Source organism: Akebia trifoliata, chromosome 3 (genome assembly GCF_017979445.1).
Source record: "Akebia trifoliata isolate Shusen 1 chromosome 3, ASM1797944v1, whole genome shotgun sequence".
Taxonomy (NCBI): domain Eukaryota; kingdom Viridiplantae; phylum Streptophyta; class Magnoliopsida; order Ranunculales; family Lardizabalaceae; genus Akebia; species Akebia trifoliata.
The window spans coordinates 8463713-8486118 of NC_141377.1; the positions used below are offsets into that span (position 1 = coordinate 8463713).

Here is a 22406-nt window from a genome sequence, read left to right on the forward strand (position 1 = left end):
GTTCCCCAGATTCGATGGCTTGGAGCCGTCTAATTTCACCCATCATTAATTTAATGATTTTGAGCCCGTCGAAAAAAAAATTTATTTGATGCCTTGGTCAGTTGAATTTGATAAAATCCTTCAATTTGAGGCATATCTCTAAGGATAGTAATCCTTGATCATGCTCATCATTTTAATGGGCATCCTTATGAGATTCTTTCAATTCATTAGAAATTGAGGAATTATAGAACAAATAATCAAAATTGCATTTAACAAGAAATACCAAGTGTTCAAAAAGTCTAGACAATATTTTTTTTCTCTCAAGAACATTTATTTATTTTAAGCGTACACATTTTGTTGATTTCCCATCAGATTGTTAGTCTGATTTTTGTCATCAGCCTTCCACTCATTGGATCAAATCTCTGTCAGTTTCCCTGATAGCATCAATGAAATTGTTGAAATTCTTCTTAGAAGACCCTCCTTCACTTATACGCTTCTTTGCCATTTCCTTCATCTCTAGAGATCTTGCTCTTATATTTTCATCACCAAACAAATCTCTAACCTTCTTATTAATTTCTACCCTTGTGATTATTCCATTCTCTTCTGGGTTTAACTTTAATCCAATCTTCCAAACATCAGAAATATAAGTTTGATTAAACAATTGGTCAGCAAAGTAAGGCCAACAAAGAAAAGGAACTCCAAAGCTTAAACCTTCCATAGTAGAATTCCAACCACAATGGGTCAAGAAGCAAGCAATGGAAGGATGTCTTAACAATGTGTTGTGGAGCCCACCCCACCATTCTTCCACGTGTACCTACTCTTGCTTGAAAACCATCTGGGTATGTTGCGGATGGACCATCAATAAGATCTGGCCGTACGACCCACAAGAAAGGTTGGCCAGTAAGCTCAAGCCCGAGTGCTAGCTCATGGAATTGGTGCTGGTTAAAGACTGTGATACTTCCAAAAGCAACATAGATGACAGAACATGGAGCTTGTTTATCAAGCCAGTGCAAACAAGTTGGGTCCTCGGGCCAGAAATTTCCGTGAATCGTGTCTTCGTGGTTGGACGCAAGCAGTGGGCCGATTGGTAGGAGGTTTGGATTCAATTGGAAAGCTGGTTCTTCGATCTCCTAAAATGAGTTGCATAGAAGCCACTCAACATCTTTTATTGCTTGAGTGCTTGTGAATAGGTATCGAAAGAAGGTTCGTTGTGCGATAGGGTCACCGATGCAAGTCCAAGCAAAATGTGTTGTATTCATGGGAGGCATGGTAGGAGATAGGTGGATCACTTGGTGATTTAGGGGAGTTCCTGCAACAAGTTTTATCAACCAATTTAATACTAGAAATTAGAATCTGGCATAATTCTTTTATAAAAATCTATACCTTATGTAGGTAACAAACATTTTAATCATTCCAAAATCTTAATTATTCTTTATTAAAAACTTAAAATCCAATGACTAGCCAAGTTTTCATCAACTCGGCCATTTTAAAATATTCAGATGAATCAACTTGGATTCAGAATGAGTCAATGTAGTGGACTATTCACATTGAAAATTTTGGACGATGGCCTTCCCAAGTCATTTTGGTTTTAGACGAGTTTTAAAACCATTCGGAATCGTGGCATCTATCAAGTATAATTTGGTTATGCCTCAACCTGGCCCTTACGTGCTCGAGTATTTTTTTTTTATATAATCAAAATAGGGGTAAAGTAAACTTATTATTATTTATAAAATGTTTTACTTATCCTTTGTTAAAGATTCATACAATTATTTATACAGTATAAATTTAAAATATATTAGTGGACCAGGTCGGACCCTACTTGCTCAAGATCAGGGCCCTAACTCTTTTTTTATTCGTAAGGCCAGCACTAGCGAGCTTGCTCGGCTTGCCTCAAGGCCAACACCTTGGGATTTTACCAAGGATGTTTGTCAACTCTTTCTTTCTTAGTGTCCCATCACCCCGATACAATGTTGAACTCTAGTTGTCAATCTTGACAAATCTAATCAGTAAAATCTTTCCTCACATTGATAAAATGATAAATCAAGTCGTCAATCTTGACCATGTGAATTGTTGACTCAGTTATTAATGTTGAAAGATCGATGATTGCCAAAACGTCAATTTTGACGATTTGAATGGTTGATCTTGATGATTCACCTTCAAGAATCTTGATTGTGTGATCTTGACTATTGGAAAAAAGGCTGACCTGAATTATTTGGATTTTCAATCTTAACCATTTGAATCAGCAATCTCACTAATTGAAAGGAGTTGAAGGGCATTAAGAAAAAAACAGAGGGTTTTTAGAAGAGTTGTGATAATTTAACATAGGCACGTGGCATACTCAATCAACCCAATATGACGGACTTGAATAACACAAACCTACTCTTCTCAGGATACAAAACTACATCTTTTTATGAGAAACCATAATTCTGTATCTAGAAGAGAGTAGATCTACAATTCTCGAGTCTGTTATGTCAAAGTGTCAATTGGGTATGTCGTGTGGGTAAGTCAGATTATCACTATCCTTTTAAGAAAAAAAATCCTACTACATGCGTTCTTTAAATAATTTTCCCTGAATAGAAAGAGAAGTGTCAATAAAATATGCCTTGGGATCTGATCTTTGTACTGTAACTGCCCTCAAAAATTATATTTTTATACCAAAAATACCCCCAAGGTGTATTTAATGTACTATAAGAAGATTTTTATTAAATAATAATAATAATAATAATAATAATGCAATAATTCTCACCGTTGGCATCAATTACTCCCTCTTCAATGAGCTTTGGAATGTGTTGGGTCAAGACTCTGACCGCAACCGCAGCTGGCCAAAATGCTGCAAAAGGTATTCCCATTTTCTTCGCAACTTGTACAACCCAACCCATAACTTCATCAGCAATGATGTACGTGATCTCATCATCGTTGGATTCGTTGATCTTACCTATCAATTCCTCGAGATGAGGGGGCATCGATCTCAAGATAGAGTCACAGAGACTACCAATCTGGTTTCGATCTTCCTCGGGTCCCATTCCATCAGGGACTGAGACTAGATGGATCCGATTTTGGTTATTGTGGTTCTCCTTATTCTGTAAGGAGGAGATAACACGTGTGTGAGTAAAGTCTGTGTTAACGAAGGTGACCTTGAAGCCATGTTCGACTAAAAGATTTGATAATTCCAGAAGGGGTATTACATGGCCTTGAGCTGGGAATGGTATAACCAGGATGTGTGCTTTACCCATATTATCAGGACTCTCTCTCTCTCTCTCTCTACTTCTTTTTCTCTATTTATCTACACCTCCGTCTACTCTTTATATTGAGATAAGAGGAGAAATACAAATTTTCTAAGCATTTTCTAGATAAGGAATGGTAGGTCACACTCCTTGACAATGCATGGAGATAACCTTTCATCTCTTGATGACACGTTGCATTGAAACACCTTGTTTTAACCTAAATTTTTTAACATCTTGGATAAAATAATATTTGATGATGATAATATATACCAATAGCAATGGCGATGATGAGGACACTGAGATCACTTTTAGATGGTGATGATTGAGGATGAAGAGGGCATCGATATCACTTTTCATTAGTTTATAATAATAATATAAAAAAGACCAGTATCAAGGGGTTATTTCATCCATTTGAAAACATATGGAGGCATTATAAATGTTCACGAAACTATCAAAAAGATCCTGACAATATAAGGGGCATCAAAATAACGATTAAAACTTGAAGAATGTCATCAAGAGATGGAGAGTAAATGCCACCCACAGCGATTTATCGCTACTTACCTGAGATGTGTGGCTTGTGGGGTATTGCATGAACATGGGGATTTGGGCAAGACATGGTGCTCTAGGAGGCTAGTTGCCTCACTCCTCCTAGTCGGCCCTATGGGCTTGAAACCTCTGTTATTGAAAAAAAAAAAAAAAATTGGTTGCAACAGTTTCATATGCTCATGCACAAGCACATGTTGTGACAAATAACAGTGACAAGTGGATTGACATTGGAGCAACAAAAGAGTTGCAATGATTGAAATCTCTTTACAAGTTATGTAATTTGTTAAGAATTTGAAAAGTGGAAATGCTAAAAACAATGCTCTCTCGGACATTCTTGGCCTTGGATCCATACAACTTTAATTCACTTATGAGAAAGTCATACATCTTGTCATTGTTTTTTCATATGCCAGAACTCACCAAAAACTATATATCTAAAGGCCTTCATAACAAAGCAAGTTTCAAGTCAGTGTATGAATCGGACAGCCTTACCTTGTCTAAGAATGAGGTTTTCATGGGTCATAGATAATTTTTTAACGACATGATTCACCCAAATTTATTAATGAAAATTCTTTTTTTGTTTATATTGAATTGAGTAACATGCATATTCTTATAATTTGGTATCTTTCCTTTTATTTCTACGTTTGTTTCATTTAATCAAACAACACGTAGATTTGGCCAATGTTTGGCGAGATTGTAATTTGACACCTATTTAGGATTTACAAGTCCAGTTAATATTTCCAACATTTTCCAACTTGGTCCATGCAAATAATTTTAGTTTTAGAAAAGACTTGATGATTGAATTTTAAAGGCCGAGTAGTCACTCTTAGCTTTAAAAATTATTGCTCAAAAGCATTCAAGTACTACTTTAACTTTCACTCAATTTCAAAAATAATACTAGCATTGGATTATGAATGTTTTGATTTTTCTTTTATTGATATCAAAACAGTTCCATGGTCACAAAATTAAATCATCAATGATTTTGGGATTTTACTGGAGTGAGATATAAGACTATGTACACACTTCATGCAATCACACATATGCATATTCCAAAGCATCATGCTTCACACTTTTAGTGTGTTATTCTTATATATCTCAGCAAACCGGCCGTGCAAAACCAATCACCAATCTATCAGAACAAAGGTATACCAATGCATTGCCCAAATGCATTTACCCCAAGCATCCCTCATGAATACCAAACCGTATTTTAGGCTAACTTCTTTAACATTTTCCACATATGACCAAACTTGTGATCTCTACATGATTCTTAATTTTTGTCACATACTTGATGGCAACTTCATATTGGATAAACAACCATGAGACTGAAAGTAAAATCACCACTTCCAATGTTCAATTGATCTTTAGCTACATCACATTATCAAAATATTATTACTCCTTCAGATCTTAATATAACTAAAGCAAGTAAGGAATTAATTCATAAATTAACAAGAGGGTGGAGAAAAATCTATCGAGAGATAACTAGTAATTCAACTTTATTATTAAAGGATAAATAATCTAGCTCAAGATACAACTATTAAGTTTGAAAATAGGAATAAAATTCCATCTGAATGATGGTTCAAGTGAGATGACATAATCTAAAATGAAATGACACCCTTTGATAGTCTTGATCTTCGATACTTTCAAAATTTAACCTTAAGTTTGGGGTTTTTTCTTGTTGTTGAGACCATCATTCCTTTTCTTTCAATCAGCTTGTGAATTTATGACAATCTCTTTTCAAATGCCCTTTCTTCTTGTGAAACTAACATTCTCCATGTTCGATACTTTTTCCCTTATGATCATTTTCAGAGTCCTTATTGTAATGACTTAATCCCAAATTAATAGATTTAAAAAGAAAACAATAATAATAGTAAATATTTGAATAACAGGTGCTAGGATCAAAATAAATTAAAATTTTAAATTAGGGGTAAGTTTATATTAAACTAAAGTTTTGGTTTATATATAATACATATGTTATGTTTGTTATAAAGCTATGGGGGTGGTGTTGCTTAGATTTAGTGGTGGATCCCACCACTTACACTACTTAAAAAAAATAAAAAGGTTTGAAACCCTCGTTTTGCCAAAAACCTTCTTAATGGGCTGATAGGGGCTGCTATCGGAGAAAAAACAAAAAAATGAAGAGGAAAGAAACGAAAAGAAAGGAAACGAAAGGAAAGGGAAGGGAAGGGAAGAGAGAGAGAGAGAGGAAATTTTAGGTCGTTGAATACAACCTTTGGCAAGGTTTTTTGTAGATAATTAATTCAATATAAATTCTGAATTTAATTATTTTTTCATAGATCTAATTGATTTAGGATTTGATTTATTTTCAAATGTAAGATTGCATTTCTTGGTGAATCTTGGGGTTATTTTCAAATTTTGGTTTTTAAATAGTTTTGAATTGTAAGATTTGGTTGTTACGAACTATTCTAATCTGTAGTATTTAGGAAATTTAGTTAGAGTTGTTTTATTGCGTTAATTTGAATTATTTGGCTTTTATCAAATGGGTCGCATTCTTTTTAGGCTTATCAATAGATAGTCGAAAATTCGAATCGGATTCGAATTCGTATTCGAAATTTTAGATAATATCCGAAAATTTCAGATATCGAATTCCGATTCGAGTATTCAAATAGATTTCGGATACGAATTCGGACGTTGATACATCCGATTCATTAATATCCTATCCAATACCAATGCAAAATACTTATATTTTCCTCTCAATTTATATTATATATAAATAAAAGATGAAGACTACTTTTCTATTAAATAAAAGGTGTAAGACAGCTTTTCAACTAAATGGAAGGTGTAAGACAATTTTTTTATATTATATATATAAATAAAAGATGTAGGACAATTTTTCATATTATATATTATATATAAATAAAAGTGTGATAAGACAGCTGTTTTCTTTTCATCATTATACTTCTTTTCAGTCTTACACGTTGTTCAACGAATCCCACTTTGAAGTCTATAGTCCGCTTCCAATTTTGAAGAATCCCTCCTCGTTATAAATACATTTCGTTTTACATTTGTTTTTTACAACCAATATTTCCAAAAATATTTGAAACATCTCTTAGAAATGCCATGTGTAATCCAATGGAGAAAATTGCTTTAAAATTTTCAAGGAGGCCGCCCACTTCAAAGTTTTTTCCATGTTCAACTCCTTTGCATCATCTCCCCATTTCTTCTTTATCTTTCCTTGTAAACAATGTTAGATGAGAAATATGAGGTGTAGAAAAGTGAGAGATTTTAGAGATTTGATTGTCATCGAAACTATGTTTTCTACATGGATATGGAGGTGGAACTATGCTTAGGGATGTTAAGATGTTGCCACCTTCGTCTTCGATTCGTTTCTCTATTATTGAAGTAGATAGAATTAAAAATAAGATGATAAAAATTATGGATATCTTTTGACATGTTGAAAATTAATTGGTTTGAGAAAAAATAAGAGTTATTGATCGAGTGGATTTTTTATATGATTCGAAAATGAAAATCCAGGGTTGAATACGAATGTGCTTGTGTTTGATTAAAAATCAAGGGTTTTGCAATCATATCTTCTTTTTTGTAAGTTAAAACTACTTTTTTTCTTAATAAAAATATTAATTTTCATGGCTTACTAAGTTTGAAAAACAAAAAAAAATTAAAGATTTTTTTTTTATCCAAATTCGAATAGGATAAATATCGGATATCCGATAATTCATTCGGATAAAAATTCGAATATTGGTTAGTGATATCCGCCCGGATTCGAATTCGGATATAACACTATCTGATCGGATACCTTTTTGTTGACAGCCCTAGTTCTTATGACAAAATCCTAGACAAAGCATTTTGTCTTATATGGACTAAAAGTTTTAGAATGAACTGATTTTTTGTGAGAATGTCCTCTATGGTGAGAAAATCATTCTCATTAAAAACCAGTCAATTCTGAAAATTTTAACCCAAGTTTATAAGTTGAAAAATTGTGAACCGTCAATTTTTTATTATTAGTTTGTAACCCCTTTTCATGGGGTTAGAAGTTTCAGAATTGACTGATTTTTTTGTGAGGATGATCTACTCACTATAGAGATAATCCACACAAAACATCAGCCCATTTAGAAACCTTTTAGCCATATAAGAGAAAACTTTGTCTAGGATTTTGTCAAAATAACCCAACCCTTATCAAATTAGCTTAGTTTATAATTGATCAAATTGGATCACTATAAGCATGGTATTAATTAATGTTTTTGGTAATTAAGGACATAAACTTTGGATATCAGGCGAGTGGTTTATCATTTTAAATAGGATTTGGCATTGATATTCATCAATAAGTAAGTAACCTTTTCTATTTTATGATTTTGCATGTTTAATTATTTTTGTTCAAAATTGGTTAAAAATGCTTGACATCAATAAATTTGTGAGAAAATTCTGATTTATAATACAATTATTTGAAGTATAAACAATATGATTTTATTTAAATCATGTTTGATTTATATAAATGAGTTGGACAAAAATAAAATCTGAATTGATTATGAAATTATTTGCATGTTTGTAATAATATTCTACATACGTTAGTTTTGAACTTTGTAATTTGATAAATTACAAAATCACCTTTATATGTGTGAAATTTAGATCTAGACGACTGAGATAGTATACTAGACTTCGGTCCTTAAGCATGGCATAGTAATCCCTAGGGTGCAAAACCCTAAAACAACCCATAATTCCAATGGAATGTTGTGGAACACAACTCTTCCTATTGGAAAGCGTGCATTGGTATTCGGTACGAGGTGCTAGTTGACCCGAAGATAGATTCTATATGAATTTATTATATTAATGTGATTTTCCAGTGGTTGTTTCAATGATGAATTTTTATATAATTTGATGCGGCTATGATCGTCACTTGAATGTTATTGTGAAAAATATATATTTTGAAATTAGAATTTTTATGAAAATTAAAATGAATCTAATGTCTCAAATGGTAGTGTTCTTGATTATAACATGTATTGATTTATGTTATTTTATATGGACAACATGAAAAATAATTTTGTTATATTTGTTTAGTAAATTGATAAATATATATATATATATAGGGAGCGGTTCGGCAGCCCTAAAGTTTGCCAAGTTTGGTGCCAAACATTTTTTGTAAATCACTTTTGATGGGGTTAGAAGTTTTGGAATAGGCTGATTTTTTGTGAGGATGATCTCTACAGTGAAGAGATCATCCTCACAAAAAAATCAGATCATTTTGAAACTTCTAACCCTAGTTTACAAGTTGAAAAATCGTGGACCGTCCAATTTTTGTAAATCACTTTTGATGGGGTTAGAAGTTTTGGAATAGACTGATTTTTGGTGAGGATAATCTCCTCATCATAGAGATCATCCTCACAAAAAATCAGCAAATTCCAAAACTTCTAACCCATATTTTGAAAAATGTTTGGCACCAAACTTGGCAAACTTTAGGGCTGCTGAACCGTCCCCATATATATATATATATATATATATATATTATATGGGAAATGTTCAGCACCCGACAATTTGCCCAACATGGGTTAGAAGTTCTAGAATGGGCTGATTTTTGGTGAGGATGATCTCTATGGTGAGGAGATCATCCTCACCAAAAATCAGCCCATTCCAAAACTTCTAACCCCATGTTTATAAGTTGAAAAATCGTTGGCCGTCCATTTTTTGTAAACCACTTGTGATGGGGTTAGAAGTTTTGGAATGAGCTGTTTTTTGGTGAGGATGATTTCATCACCATAGAGATCATCCTTATCAAAAATCAGCAAATTCCAAAACTTCTAACCCATGTAGGACAAAACATGTTGGGCAAATTGTTGGGTGCCGAATGGGACCCATTGTATATAGAACCCTATTATAGATAATGTGTTACTTATTGGATTTCCGTAATTCACTGTTATATTTTTAAGAGATATTGGTGAAGCTAGCACATAGATTTGGTGTAGCTGTTGTGATTTTTAGGTAGACACAAGAGTGAAGAATCTGATATTTTGAGGTATAGATAGCCGTTTAGACATACTTTTTTGTAGTGGACACCACGTATAAATTGTACTCTAGAACGCTATAAATAGTTTGCTCTGGACCCATAAAATATTATATGTGGATTTGAGGTACATAGTAGTGGTGTGGATTTGAGGTACATATGGTGTGGTTTTGATGTACATAGTGGGTGTGGTGATATTATATTTGTGTGGGTGATAAATTTTGGATATAGTAAATGATGAGTTGATATTTTTGAGATTGGATAACTATATGAAATATTTTTTGTAGGAATTATTTATCACGTAAAATTTTTCCATATGCCAATTTTAGGAGAGATTCTGACAAATTAAAAAAAAAAAAAAAAAAATCTACACCATATTATTTTTTGGGGATTTTTAGTTTAACTCACCATTGGAATTTGGGTAATCCATATTCCAAAGCCTGGGGTCTTAGACTTACCTTGCTTGTTGTTCTTCTTAAACCCTTTTTTCTAGAAATTCTTCTTACTAGAAGAACGAACAGCTAAATTAGAAAATTCTACTTTGGATTTTTTCAAAAACTCTTCCTCAGTCACATACAAATTGATAAGTAGATGTAGGGTCTAATTGGTTTCTTGAGTATTGTAGTTTACCTTGAAAGTATCAAATGAACTCGGCAAGGAGAGAAGTACAAAAATATTAATAATAATAATAACAAGAGCTTAGCCCTTGAAGCTATTGGGCTTGGCCATTTAGGCCCAACAATCTTATCTTCTTCTTCCTCCAAACTGTGAGGGTTTTAGAAAAACCTATATAGAACAAAACCAACTGTAAAAGAGTGGTTATTCTAGCCCTTAGCCTGTGGCAGATGGATGATGAACGATGGTAACTCCTCCGTCGATCGAACGATCAATCAGTGCAAGATCAATCGATTTAAAGAAGAAAACACAACATGGACGCTGAAGATCACTCCTCCAGCAATCACCAGGTTGGCCAACGACTTCATAATGAAGATAGCACCTTAAAACAAGGTACCAATCGAGAAAAATCTTTTCTAAACTAAGAACAATATGGCTCCACTGAAATAGCATTTAACCCCCTAATTCGACCTGTCATAAAATTCAAAAGGATGTCTTCTCCGATCCATATGAAAGCCACTTAACCGTTGTATTTGGAAACCTGATTAGATTTCAAATCGAATTTCCAATTTGAACCTTTATTTCCTTTTGAGCAACTATTCAATCCCTCTAAAAAGCTTTATTTGTTTGGATCACCAAAATAAACTTTATCAATAAAATCAACAAAGTTACAAAATAAGTTTATAGAAATAAAATTCCAACAAAGTATTCATAGTATTTTCTTTGTTTTTGGACTAAGCCTTCTGTACATTAATGTGTCCTTCATACCTTCATCCATCTTAGCATATTGTTAGCGATCCTTCATACGTCATAATTCCTTTTTTTAATCCTTGGATTAAACACATAAAAATAAAAGAAAATAAAGAAATATCCTATTATTTTCAAGGAACCTCCAAAGATATAATATTCAAATCTCACAGGTTTCACAAAAGAGAAAAGAGATGAAGTAAAATTATATGAAATATAATAATACAATATGTGGGGGAAAATTCTTGAGCACAGACATGTGGCTCGAATAAGGGCCAGGATTAATGATTTTAAGGTCGGATGAACTGCTGCCCTTGCTCGGTCTATTAACCCCGACGAACGCACGGATTCTAAGCTCGGAAGTAAGCCATCAGCCGGTGAAGTGGTCCGGGCAACTGTCTCATAGGTCGGTAGGACAGATTTGACAGGTGTGCCAGTGATAGACAGTCAGTCCTGACAACCCACGTCATGTCAAACCAACTCCGTTTTTCTCAGAAGTGATAGGGCAGTTGCAACAACTCCTGCAGCTGACATGTCAAAGAGTAGGCTAACTACCCTAGGTCACCTCAAGGGATGGCACAGAAAACGATCAAAGTAGAACGCCTATATAAAGAAGAAAACTATGGGTAAAAAGGGTTCGAATTCTTCTTCTTTAAAAGATTACACTAATCAATTTGACTAACTTGATCGTCGGAGTGGGCTGATTTGCAGGTCCTCCCGAGCTTGAAGAGAAGGAAAGTGTAGAGCCATTTCGTGCATCTACACAATATATTTGATAATTAAATTATAAATAATTATGATATTCTTAACATAGATTCATAATATTTATTATATTTTTGAAGTGCTTATATTCATATCTTAGTTTAACTCAACACCACTTATACAAAGAAAATGTTTTTAATTTCAATGGACAACTGTTTATTTTACTTATATTTAATTTTTCAGTGTTGATCTCTTAGTTACGGGATAAAAAGAATCAAGGCTTCGTTTGAAAGACAATACAAGTTGATAGAAGTAAATTTAGAAAATATTGGGAGATAAATTAACCTACTGATAAAAATATTATTCATTATTATTATTTTTTAATTGTTGGTGTTATAAATTAAAATGCAGTCATCTTTAGAAAGTAAAAAAAAAAAAAAAAAAAAAAAAAAAGATCCCTTAATTTTTATACACAAAACCAATCATCTTCAACCTCTTAGCTAAAGTTTTTTTGCCTACTATTCAACCTTAAGAGTCTATTTACTATAACTAACTTTCAAAATGATAATATTAAAATTCACCAAAAGTTAATGTTCAGAGGAAAATAGTAACTAAAAATAGATTGATCCTAGGGAGAAGAAACAAGGGAATTAGTTACAACTTATTCAAGAAGATTGCAATGAAGTCATTTTTTATTGGTTAACAGTGTGTTTGGATTGAGAGAAATGGAGAGAAAGAAAAGAAAAATTGAGTTTCTCTCCATTTCTATTGTTTGGATTGTTAAGTGAGGAGAGAAAAGAAAAATAATGTAGAGAAAAACATGTCTATTTTTCCTCTCTTTTTTTCTGTTTAAATCGGAGAGAAATTAAGAGAAAAGAATGCTCATGACTAATAAGAGCACTAAAAATTATAACTCTACAATTTTTTCTCTCCAAACTTAAGATTTTCTACTGTTAAACCAAACAAGATGGAAAGAACTTGGGTTTCTTTCTCTCTTTCTTTTCTTTTAATGAGTTTCTTTTCTCTTCATTTCTCTCAATCCAAACAAAGCGTAAAAGAGAAGACGGAGAATAAGGGGCCACATCCTAAATTATATTTGAAAACATACGAGAATCTCAAATAAACATGAAAACATGATGAGATATCTATCAGTTTCAAATCACTATCTAAAAATTTCAATATCCAAACCTAAAAATATTAAGCAAAAATAACGCAAAATAGCAAAAGTTACGACAAAAATAAACATAAAGGAAAAGCAATAGAAAATCTCCCTACAAAAGTAATACCTGAGAGTTATTGTTATGAGATAACATTAGAAGGTGGAAACAAAGAGTTGTGCTGATTTTTTCCCACTAATAGAAAGAGACGAGCGAGAACAGGAGATGTAACAAGTTTTACTTAACCAATATGCCAAAAGATGGATTGGCTCTTATACCAAGTGTTAGGAACCTAAACCAATATACCAAAGGGCTTAGACATGTTGGAACACGTCCAATGTAAGCCCTTAACCACTTAGGCATGTAGGAGAGAGTGAGAGATGTATGAGTGTTGCAAATTGAGGAAAAGAACATATAGATACATTAGAAAGAATGAATAAATAAGGGATATTTGAGAGGTAAAACACATTGAATTTTTAGACATTCTTCCCTCAAATCCGTCATTTAGGATACAAATCTTTTAACCCTGATTTTTAACTAAAAATTCTCTACTCTTCAACCTTCAAATTTCAATAGAAAAGATAGGAGTTTTGGAAATTAAAATATGATGATTTTTAGGTGGAAATCAAGGTTTCTCTAAAAAAAAAGGGTTGAAAGATGAATCCTTTGAAGATGAGGAGCACGTAGAGTATGACTCTCTCAATTTTTAGTTCCTTATTATTTTGCCTAGAGCAAGTGAAATAGGACTCTTTCAGTTTTAGTTCCTTACTCCTTTGCCCAAAATAGTTGGAGTAGGACTCTCTCAGTTTTAGCTCATTACTCTTTCACCAAGAGTAGGTAGAGTAGGACTCTCAGACTGTTATGCTTAGATTATGTTCATTTTATGTTTAGACCCTTGCTTAGACTTTGCTCATCTTATGCTTAAACCCTTATTCAGTTTAAGTTCAGACTTTTCTTAACTTTTACTTAGTCTTACTCAGATTTTTCTCAGACTTTGCTAAGTTTTTATTCAAATTTTTCTAAGATTTTACTTACATTTTTACTCAGCTATTTTATTCAATTTTTCACTTTGTTTTAAGTCCATCATCTTCCCATCATGAATAATAGAACAAAGGTACATATTTTCAAAATCATGTTTACATTATTACACTATTGCACACACGTGCACTCTCATTGCATTTGCATTAGTCAGGGAGAACTTTTCAAAATTCAAGGATCTGACACTGTTAGTGAGAGCTCGCGTTCGAGGATTTGACACATTTCAGTCCAGAAAGATCTTTATCCTCAAATATTTGGACTCCCCGACGAATTCTGAATCAAGCTGCAAAATGAATTGTCACTGACTTTGGCATTTGGATATTGCATTATCTATTAAAAGTAAATTTTCCATCTAGTTTTCTTACACCCTCTACCAAAGAGGGGCATCTGTAGATACCCAATTTTTGCAATCTCCTAATTCGACAATCTGTCACCCAATTGCTGTGGATTACTAATGATGAGAGCAGAATATACGAAGAACTTGAAAGCTTGTAAGAGACCTTCTCCCTATTCCTACTGAAACCTCATGCTCTAACCCTCGCTCTTTTTTCATGACAGCAAGGAAAAAAATTGATCAAAAAAAAAAAAAAAAGGAAAAAAGATATCACTCTCACCTTCGACTTCAACTCCCCACAACAACTGTTTCCTCATCTATCTCCACCCTCATTTTTTTCTCTCAAACTGTCCTCGGCCTCACCAAAAACCACCATTCTTCTTTGCACCCACAGTACTTCTCCTTCTTCTTATTTTTCACGCTAGCCATTGTTTTCCAATGGAGCCGAAACCTCCTGCTCCCTCTTCATCTTCTTCCCACTCCGAAATCCATCAAATTTCCAACAACCCCACCTCTATCTTTTTCCTTCTTCTTTGTCTTGTCAAAAACAGCAACACTGCCTAACTATATTTTTCCTCTTCTCAATGCCATTACAAGCTTCTTTCACTTGGACTCTATCACATACCTCTCCTTCTTATGGTTTCATCTTTTCTTTCATTCCCCACCTCAGTCATATGCCCAAGCTTTCTCTCTCAATCATCTACTCTTTTTCTCAGCTAATCGCACAGTTCCAACTTTCTTCAAACCTCATCTTTCTATTTCACAATCTTTCAAAACTATTTCTTGGTCCTGAAGGATTTACCTCGATAATCTATTCTCTTTGTAAGAAGCAACATCAGTTTTCAGGAACCATTGTTCAAAGTTGCATTTGTCCCATCATCAACACATTAAATATCAGATCTTTTCTCATTATTTTCGCATGGTCGAGGATTTTTATTGGCAAATCAGGTATATTTCTTACTCCATTTATATTAGCTAGTTGACGAGTTCATATCATTATGGCATGAAAAATATGTGGGTTAATTCAAACTCTCTACTGGGTCAACTCAGTCATAAGCATATATTTTGCTTTGTTTCAAGGACCCAAAATTCTACAACTGAGTCAACTCATCCATGAGACGAGATGGCACATTATTTAAAACATTAGTTGCGAACTTGAAATAACCTAAATGGGTTATGTCATATTTGGATGTTCTGGGGAATAAAATCCATTTTTTCTTACAAAATCTGGCCGAGTTAACTCACTCATTTTGATCCATAAGAAAGTAAAAATTGATGTTCTTTTTGTAAAATATGGCATGCGAGTCAACTCACTTATTTCATGCATGTGGGAGGGGGTGAAATTATGTTTCCTTTGTTTAAAATATTGACTGAGTTAACTTGTTGACTTTCATGCATGTGGCAATATTGGTTATCATTTTTCCAAAATAGGATGCTCGAGTTAACTCACTGATTTGTAAACTTGAGGGGATTAAAAATTGTTTTCTTTTAGTGCATCGAGTCAAATCACTGATTTTTGGAGAGAAGGATGTTTAAAAGATTGATTTTATTAAGTGGTTTGGCTTCACTAACTTGGATGCATGAGGCTCTTAAATTGAATTTCATATTTTTCAAAGCATGGCTACTGAGTTGATCTTTGCGCACATGACGCTTAAATTGATTTTTCATTTATTTTCAATAGAAACTCACTAACTTATGTGCATTAATTCCAAATTAATATTTTATGTGTGCCACGTGAGTCCCATTAAATTACATGAAAATTATGTTTTTTTTTTCTTTTTTTCTTTCTTCTCTAAAGTTCTCAATATAATTTTAAAATGGTTTATTCTATTTATTTGAGAAAATTATGTCCATAGGATTCAATTGGCTATCTCGACACAAAATGATGATGATGATTGACCCTACCTTAGACCTTTGACCTTTGATTGTAGGATAACATTGACTTTAGCCTTGACCCTAATCTTCTTTTGACTTAGGATTTTCTTGGATCACAGTAGAGGCTGATCATCTAGATCGGGTGGGTTCGGTGTCTAATACCTTCTGAAATCTGTAACTTGACCCCTTACCCATTTCTTTTAGTCATAGACTGACCCAATTCCGTGTTGGAGTTATTTTTTATTCTTAGACCTAAACTAGGTGTTGACTCTCCATTTAAAAAAAAATCCCCTAATTCATACTACCAGATACTTTTTTATTTAATTGTAAAAAGTGTCAAGGTGCTTTTAGTCTCTTAACCTTTGATTCAAATCTTTGTTTTTTTTTTAAAGGGACAAATTTGAGGCAACCAATTGATTCAAGACAATCTCAAAAAAATTAGTGGGAGATAATTGGCTTGAGTTCATCGCCTTTTTTTTTTTTTTTCCACCATAAGGATAATGGATTAGAGATCCAATCTCACAAATGATGAGGTGGTTGGTTTCAATTTTGACCTTTCTATCTAATTGGAACACAAAAACTTTATTATAAATTATCCCCTTCCTTATCGGGATCGGGAATTACATCCATCTCGTTCGTACTTTGGATACCCCATATAACCATCGAAGACCGTTGAAGTAATTAATAATTGGAAATAGGGAGCATTGAGGACCTAATATAATTCCCTAGAGTCAACATCAATAAACCTTCAACCTAAATTAGATAACTAAGAAGAAGAAATTAGAAACTTATCAAGTGTAGTTCAGATCTGAATTCTAATAAAGGAGAAGAAAATGTCAAGAAAATTCTTCAAATTCACTAGGTATAACTCCAATTGCAATTTGAGCAAAGTTTTGGCCCTTCAGAAATCCTATCATAAACTCTTACATGGCTCCCTTATTTATCAATTCATTTGGGGTGCTTTCTAGGACAAAATTTACAAAACACCTCTACTATTCGTTAACAGTTGTTCGCGATAAAGCGAATAGGTGTTCATCATAAAGCGAGCAAATTTGCTTTATATCGAACAAACGTCAATTTTGAACTTCCAATTTCTTCTAATTGGTTCCCAAATTCATCAAAACTACTTCTAATTAATTTTCATATGTGCATCTAGTTTCAATATGTGTTGTGGTGTATTTTATACCAATGTTTGAGTCCGACTCGAAAATTGTGCTCAATTTAATTCCATCCTAATTAATAATTTTATTGGTTTCAATTTCCTACATTATGATCTGGGTCCATGTGGTTTAGTACATGAAAAATATTAAAGTGACTTGAAATAACATGTGTAGTATCATTCAAAGTGTACTTGAGAGTGTACAAAACCATAGGTGCTTTCTCTCAAGATACAAGTGTTATACACTCGAGGAAAATCGATGATTCTCTCTATAAAAAAATGTCACTGGAAATGTCATTTTGAGTTGGAATAGCGGACTTGGTTAGGTGAAACATTATTTCAACCTAACCAAATTTAAGGTTTAGACTCTCTCTCTCTTTGTTTATTTTTCATTCCATGCTACCTAAATAGAAAGTGGACACAAATCAATCTCTTTGAAATCTATTTTAAAATCAATTGTTGTACTGTTAGTTATTTTGATTGAAATTTTATTGTTACAATATGAGACTAGTAAAAATTAAATCCATAAATTTAAAGCACTGATTAACAACTCAACAAGTAATTATTAAGGGTATGTTTGATTGCACATGGAAAATAGGGTGGAAAATCAATTTCCATGGAAAATGACATTTTTCAAGCGTTTGATTGCACATGGAAATGGAAATTCATTTTCCACCCCATTCAAAAAGTCCACTAAATCATGGATTTCACTTTCCCACCCATATGGGTGGGAAAATGAAATCCACCCATGTTTTCCATCATCAATTATTCCCTACCACCACCACTACCACCACCACCACCACCACCACCATTACACTAACCTTGCCGTCGTCGTCATCGCCGTCGTCACCGCCGCCACCACCTCCACCATCGTCATCGTAGCAGCCACCGCCACCGCCACCGTCACCCTCGTCGTCGCCACATCCTCCTTCTCCTCTTCTTATTTTTTCTCTTATTTTTTTATTTTATCCAAGTGAAATCAAACAATGGAATTTGATTTTCCAACCCTACCTATTTTCCACAACTAATTTTTCATGGATTTCAAATTCCATGGAAAGTGACTTTCCATGCAATCAAACATACCCTAAAGGTATTTTGCATAATCCTTTTTTCAAGTAAGAGAACACTTGTTTTATTATAAATAATAATCCTCTTATTTGCAGAAAATACATTTTATAATCTCTGTATTTTTTTTTAAAAACTTTATTTCAAGTGGAATTTTGGCAATTCCATAATTCACTAAATCATCTTTTTTGTTTGGTTGATAACTTAATATATATCCATAATTCAAAAAATTTTACTGCGTGTGAAAATAATGGAACTAATTTATTCTCATGAAAGAAAGTATTAAAATTACAAAAGTAAACGAAGTACTTGCTGCATTAACATACATATGAATTTACAAAAATATTCTTATACCTACATATTAGAATTTCAAACATCTATCGTCAAGAAAACTATTCAAACTACAAAATATTTTTTAGTACCTTTGGCGATAACATGCATATAAATTTAAAAAAATACCCCCCGTAATGAGTGATATTTTTCTAAAAACATTGATAATGGGTACTTTTGTAATTTTCATATGTAAGTAAATATATCTTCGATGAGACGTATTTTGTGAATTCATATGCATCTTATTGTAGAAAGTATTGAGGAGTACTTTTGTAATAAAGTTTTTTGATGATGGGTATTTTTGTAATTTTGATATATAATTTAATGTATCTTTGATGAGGAAAATTTTCGTAAATTTATGTGCATAGTACAAAGTATTGAGGGTATTTTTATAATTTAATTATTAATTTGATATGCACAGGTCGAAGTCCAATAATTTTGCAAATGATTTGCAGTACTTTGTTACTTTAAATCAATTGTTGAAATTTCTTATGAAAGCAAATTTTTTGTAATACAAATCATTTGCATTGTGTAACTAAGCACCTATAAAATTTATTTCAACATGCAAATAATTTGTAGCACACCAAGCAAAGATTTGCATTGTGAAACCTAGCAACCATAAAATTGATTTTGCCAAATTATTTGAATTTGTAAGTAATTTGTAGCATACCAAGTAAGGCCTAGGTGTTGAAGTATTTTTTGTAGATACACTCTGATTGTCTAGAGTGTTGGAATCCTATATAACGTGTGGCCTCATTGACCTCCACGGTTTTGGTTTCCAAATCGCATAAGGATTCTATAAATTAATGGATATCAATATTATTAAGAATCCAATATAATTAGAATTAATATATTCTTTAAGATTTAGTAGGAAACCTTCTAAAAGAATGATTCTAGGCCCTCAACCTTTGTTTATAAAAGGGATGACCTACCTCATATTAAAAACGTTGAATAAATAATGATTTGTGGAGAACGCACAAAATAAAATAATAATAAAAGAAGTGATTTTCATCAATCACCAATCCAGCCGATCTACATAAAAAGAAGGGGGAAGGTGAGTCTAGCAATAAAAGTTCAACTTGATTGGGGTTTCGAAGGTTGCATGGAACGTGGTTTGAAGGACACACCTCCAACATATTAAATCAACAGTTTTGCGATGACACAAAGTAAGTAATCATAACCTTGTTTTAATTTAATATGAATGGTATGTTTTAAATATGCGATTGATTAGATTCTATTGGGACAATGAAAGTCATGTTGAAGATTTGAATGCTCAAATTTTACAACATATAGCATTTAAAATTTAAAATATAAAAATATATATATATATATAAAAAAAAAGAAAAGAAAAAAAAAAGAAAAGAAAAAGGAACATCATTAAAGTCCTATCACACATCTTGAGAATTATTACAAATTTCAGAATCCAGAGTCATGATCGAATGAATGTAAATCATTTGATTAAGCTTGAGCATTTGAAATATTTGCGAGTGATAAAAGACTGGAGGGGTTTGGAGTCAAACAATGTTTGTAACTGGTTGGTGACACTTTTTGTGGTACAAACCAATCGTTGAAATTCTTAAAAAATATATATTATTAGGTGGTCGATGAAAATCATTTACACTTAGTCAACAGTTACCAATAAAATTCTTAATTTCAAGAATCTTTTTGTATTTGTAAATGATTTGTGTGACCTTATGAGTATGATGGTATATCACTTTTCCATAACTTAATATTTGGAATTGCAATTTTATGTTGGTGTGAAACTTGAATTTATTTTCTTTTGAATTTGACCCAATTTGCTAATTTTATATGTAGTTTATATGGTTCTAATCCATATCCAACCTATATGATATTTTTCAGATCTCCAACTCCTCAAGATCTGTATAGTATTAAATGCTCCACTCCTAGAATTTTGTGTTGTAGAAAATGTTTTACTTCGATTATTTTCTCTGATGATCTTCTTTTACCATCTTCTCCGCCAATCTTCACTGGAAAGACATATGTGTGGCGTCAACCAAAAAATAAAGAGTTCTTGTGTGGCTTGTGTCTTGGGGCTTGTGTGTGAGACATCTCCCTATTTATAAAGTGAGCTCACCAATCTATGGTATTAAAACTCATTTGTAACTTATCGTTTCCGATATTGTTTATAGCCCGTTTGGATACAAAGTAGAAAATAGTTTTTTGAAAGTAGAAAATAATTTCTTTTTGCTTCTTAAAAAGCTAAAATTGTTTACTTTTTAAAAGTAGTTTTGTAAAACGAATCAAAAAGAACTTTTTTTACTTTTCAACTTTCAAAAGTAAAAAATAATTTACTTTTTTATGTGTATCCAAATGGGTTTTAAACATTTAAGTCCTTAAAGACCCCATGATGTTTTAATGCCTTTAAAGAATCATTCCTCATTATTCTTGTAACTTACATGAGGAGTGGTATTTATTTCGCAACTGCTTCAACTCGGCGATTATTCAAATTTTCAAGTTGACTTAGTCAAGTTATTTATCTGTAGCTTTTTTAGGTATGATATTTGTTTTACCTTGATGGTTGAGTTTATTGTAGTAATTAATATTTGTTACTTGGGTTTTGTTTAGGGACATCAACCTATGTTTACATGTTTAGTTATTTTGTCATTAAAGTATAGTTTTAAATACATCAACAATTATTTAAGAAGTTTTAAATTATCGATTTTTTTGTTGGAATTTCCATAGAATTTTTTCATAATATATTTTTTTCTCAAATTTTATAAAATATTGAGGGTATTTTAAGATATTTTTCAAATAATTAATGATTAAACTTTTAGTTTGAGAGAGAAAAAACACTTTCTTTTCTAATTTATTTATATTTTTTAATCAATTTTTTCAGTGAAATGTAGAGGCATGTAGTGTTTGATTCCTATTATGGTGATCCATGTGGGCAAAATGACCCTTAGTAAGATTTAAGGCTAGTATGTCTACGTGATAATGAAATACACTTTGCTTAGCCAATAATAATAATAATAATGAAAAACAATTTTTTTATTAAGTTAGAAAGGAAAGTTTTTCGACCACATCACCTTATAGCATACAAAAGCATGATCTGATTCCACATGGTTGTAACGGACAAAATTATATGAACTTTGAAAAAAAAATCAAGAGTTATTTTTCACCATTGAACTTTATGGTTGTGTGACTTTATTTTTAGTAATGGTATTTTATTTTCTTATGGTGGAAGTGAAACTTTTTTTTAGTAAAGATTAGAATATTTTTAATAAAGTTTAGAATTTTATTAAATAGGTTATATATGTGAGTTGGGACAAGTTATATAGAATCACGGGGAAATTATCCATAAAAACCAAATAAAAAAATTAATTTATAAAAAAGTATCAATTTTGTAGAAATTATCGATAAGAACCCATTTCGGCCTTTTAAGGGTCGAAAATTTGTTTTAAATTAAAAAAAAGAATTACAAATTAAAAATTCCAATTTTCGGCCCTTAAAGGGCCAAATTTTTTATATATCACAATATTCTAGTTTTTGGGCCTTAAAAAGGCTGAATTTATTTATTATTAATTTTTTTTATAAAAAAAGAAGGCAATAATTGCCGCCACTACTTTTTTTATTTTATTTTTTCTGGCACGTTTAGGAACCATTTTCGGTTATTCCTAATTCGATAGGAACGATTTTCGACTGTTCC

At 32.3% G+C, this 22406-nt stretch overlaps 1 pseudogene across 1 annotated transcript; it reads right to left on the reverse strand.

Annotated features, from left to right (window-relative positions):
* Window positions 1-339: 339 nt before the first annotated feature.
* On the reverse strand, window positions 340-3257 carry LOC147405883 (UDP-glycosyltransferase 83A1-like; annotated as a pseudogene). The gene is made up of 2 exons (XR_015175753.1): window positions 2726-3257; window positions 340-1288 (listed from the first exon to the last, which is right to left on the reverse strand). The product of XR_015175753.1 is annotated as a UDP-glycosyltransferase 83A1-like (transcript).
* Window positions 3258-22406: the final 19149 nt, after the last annotated feature.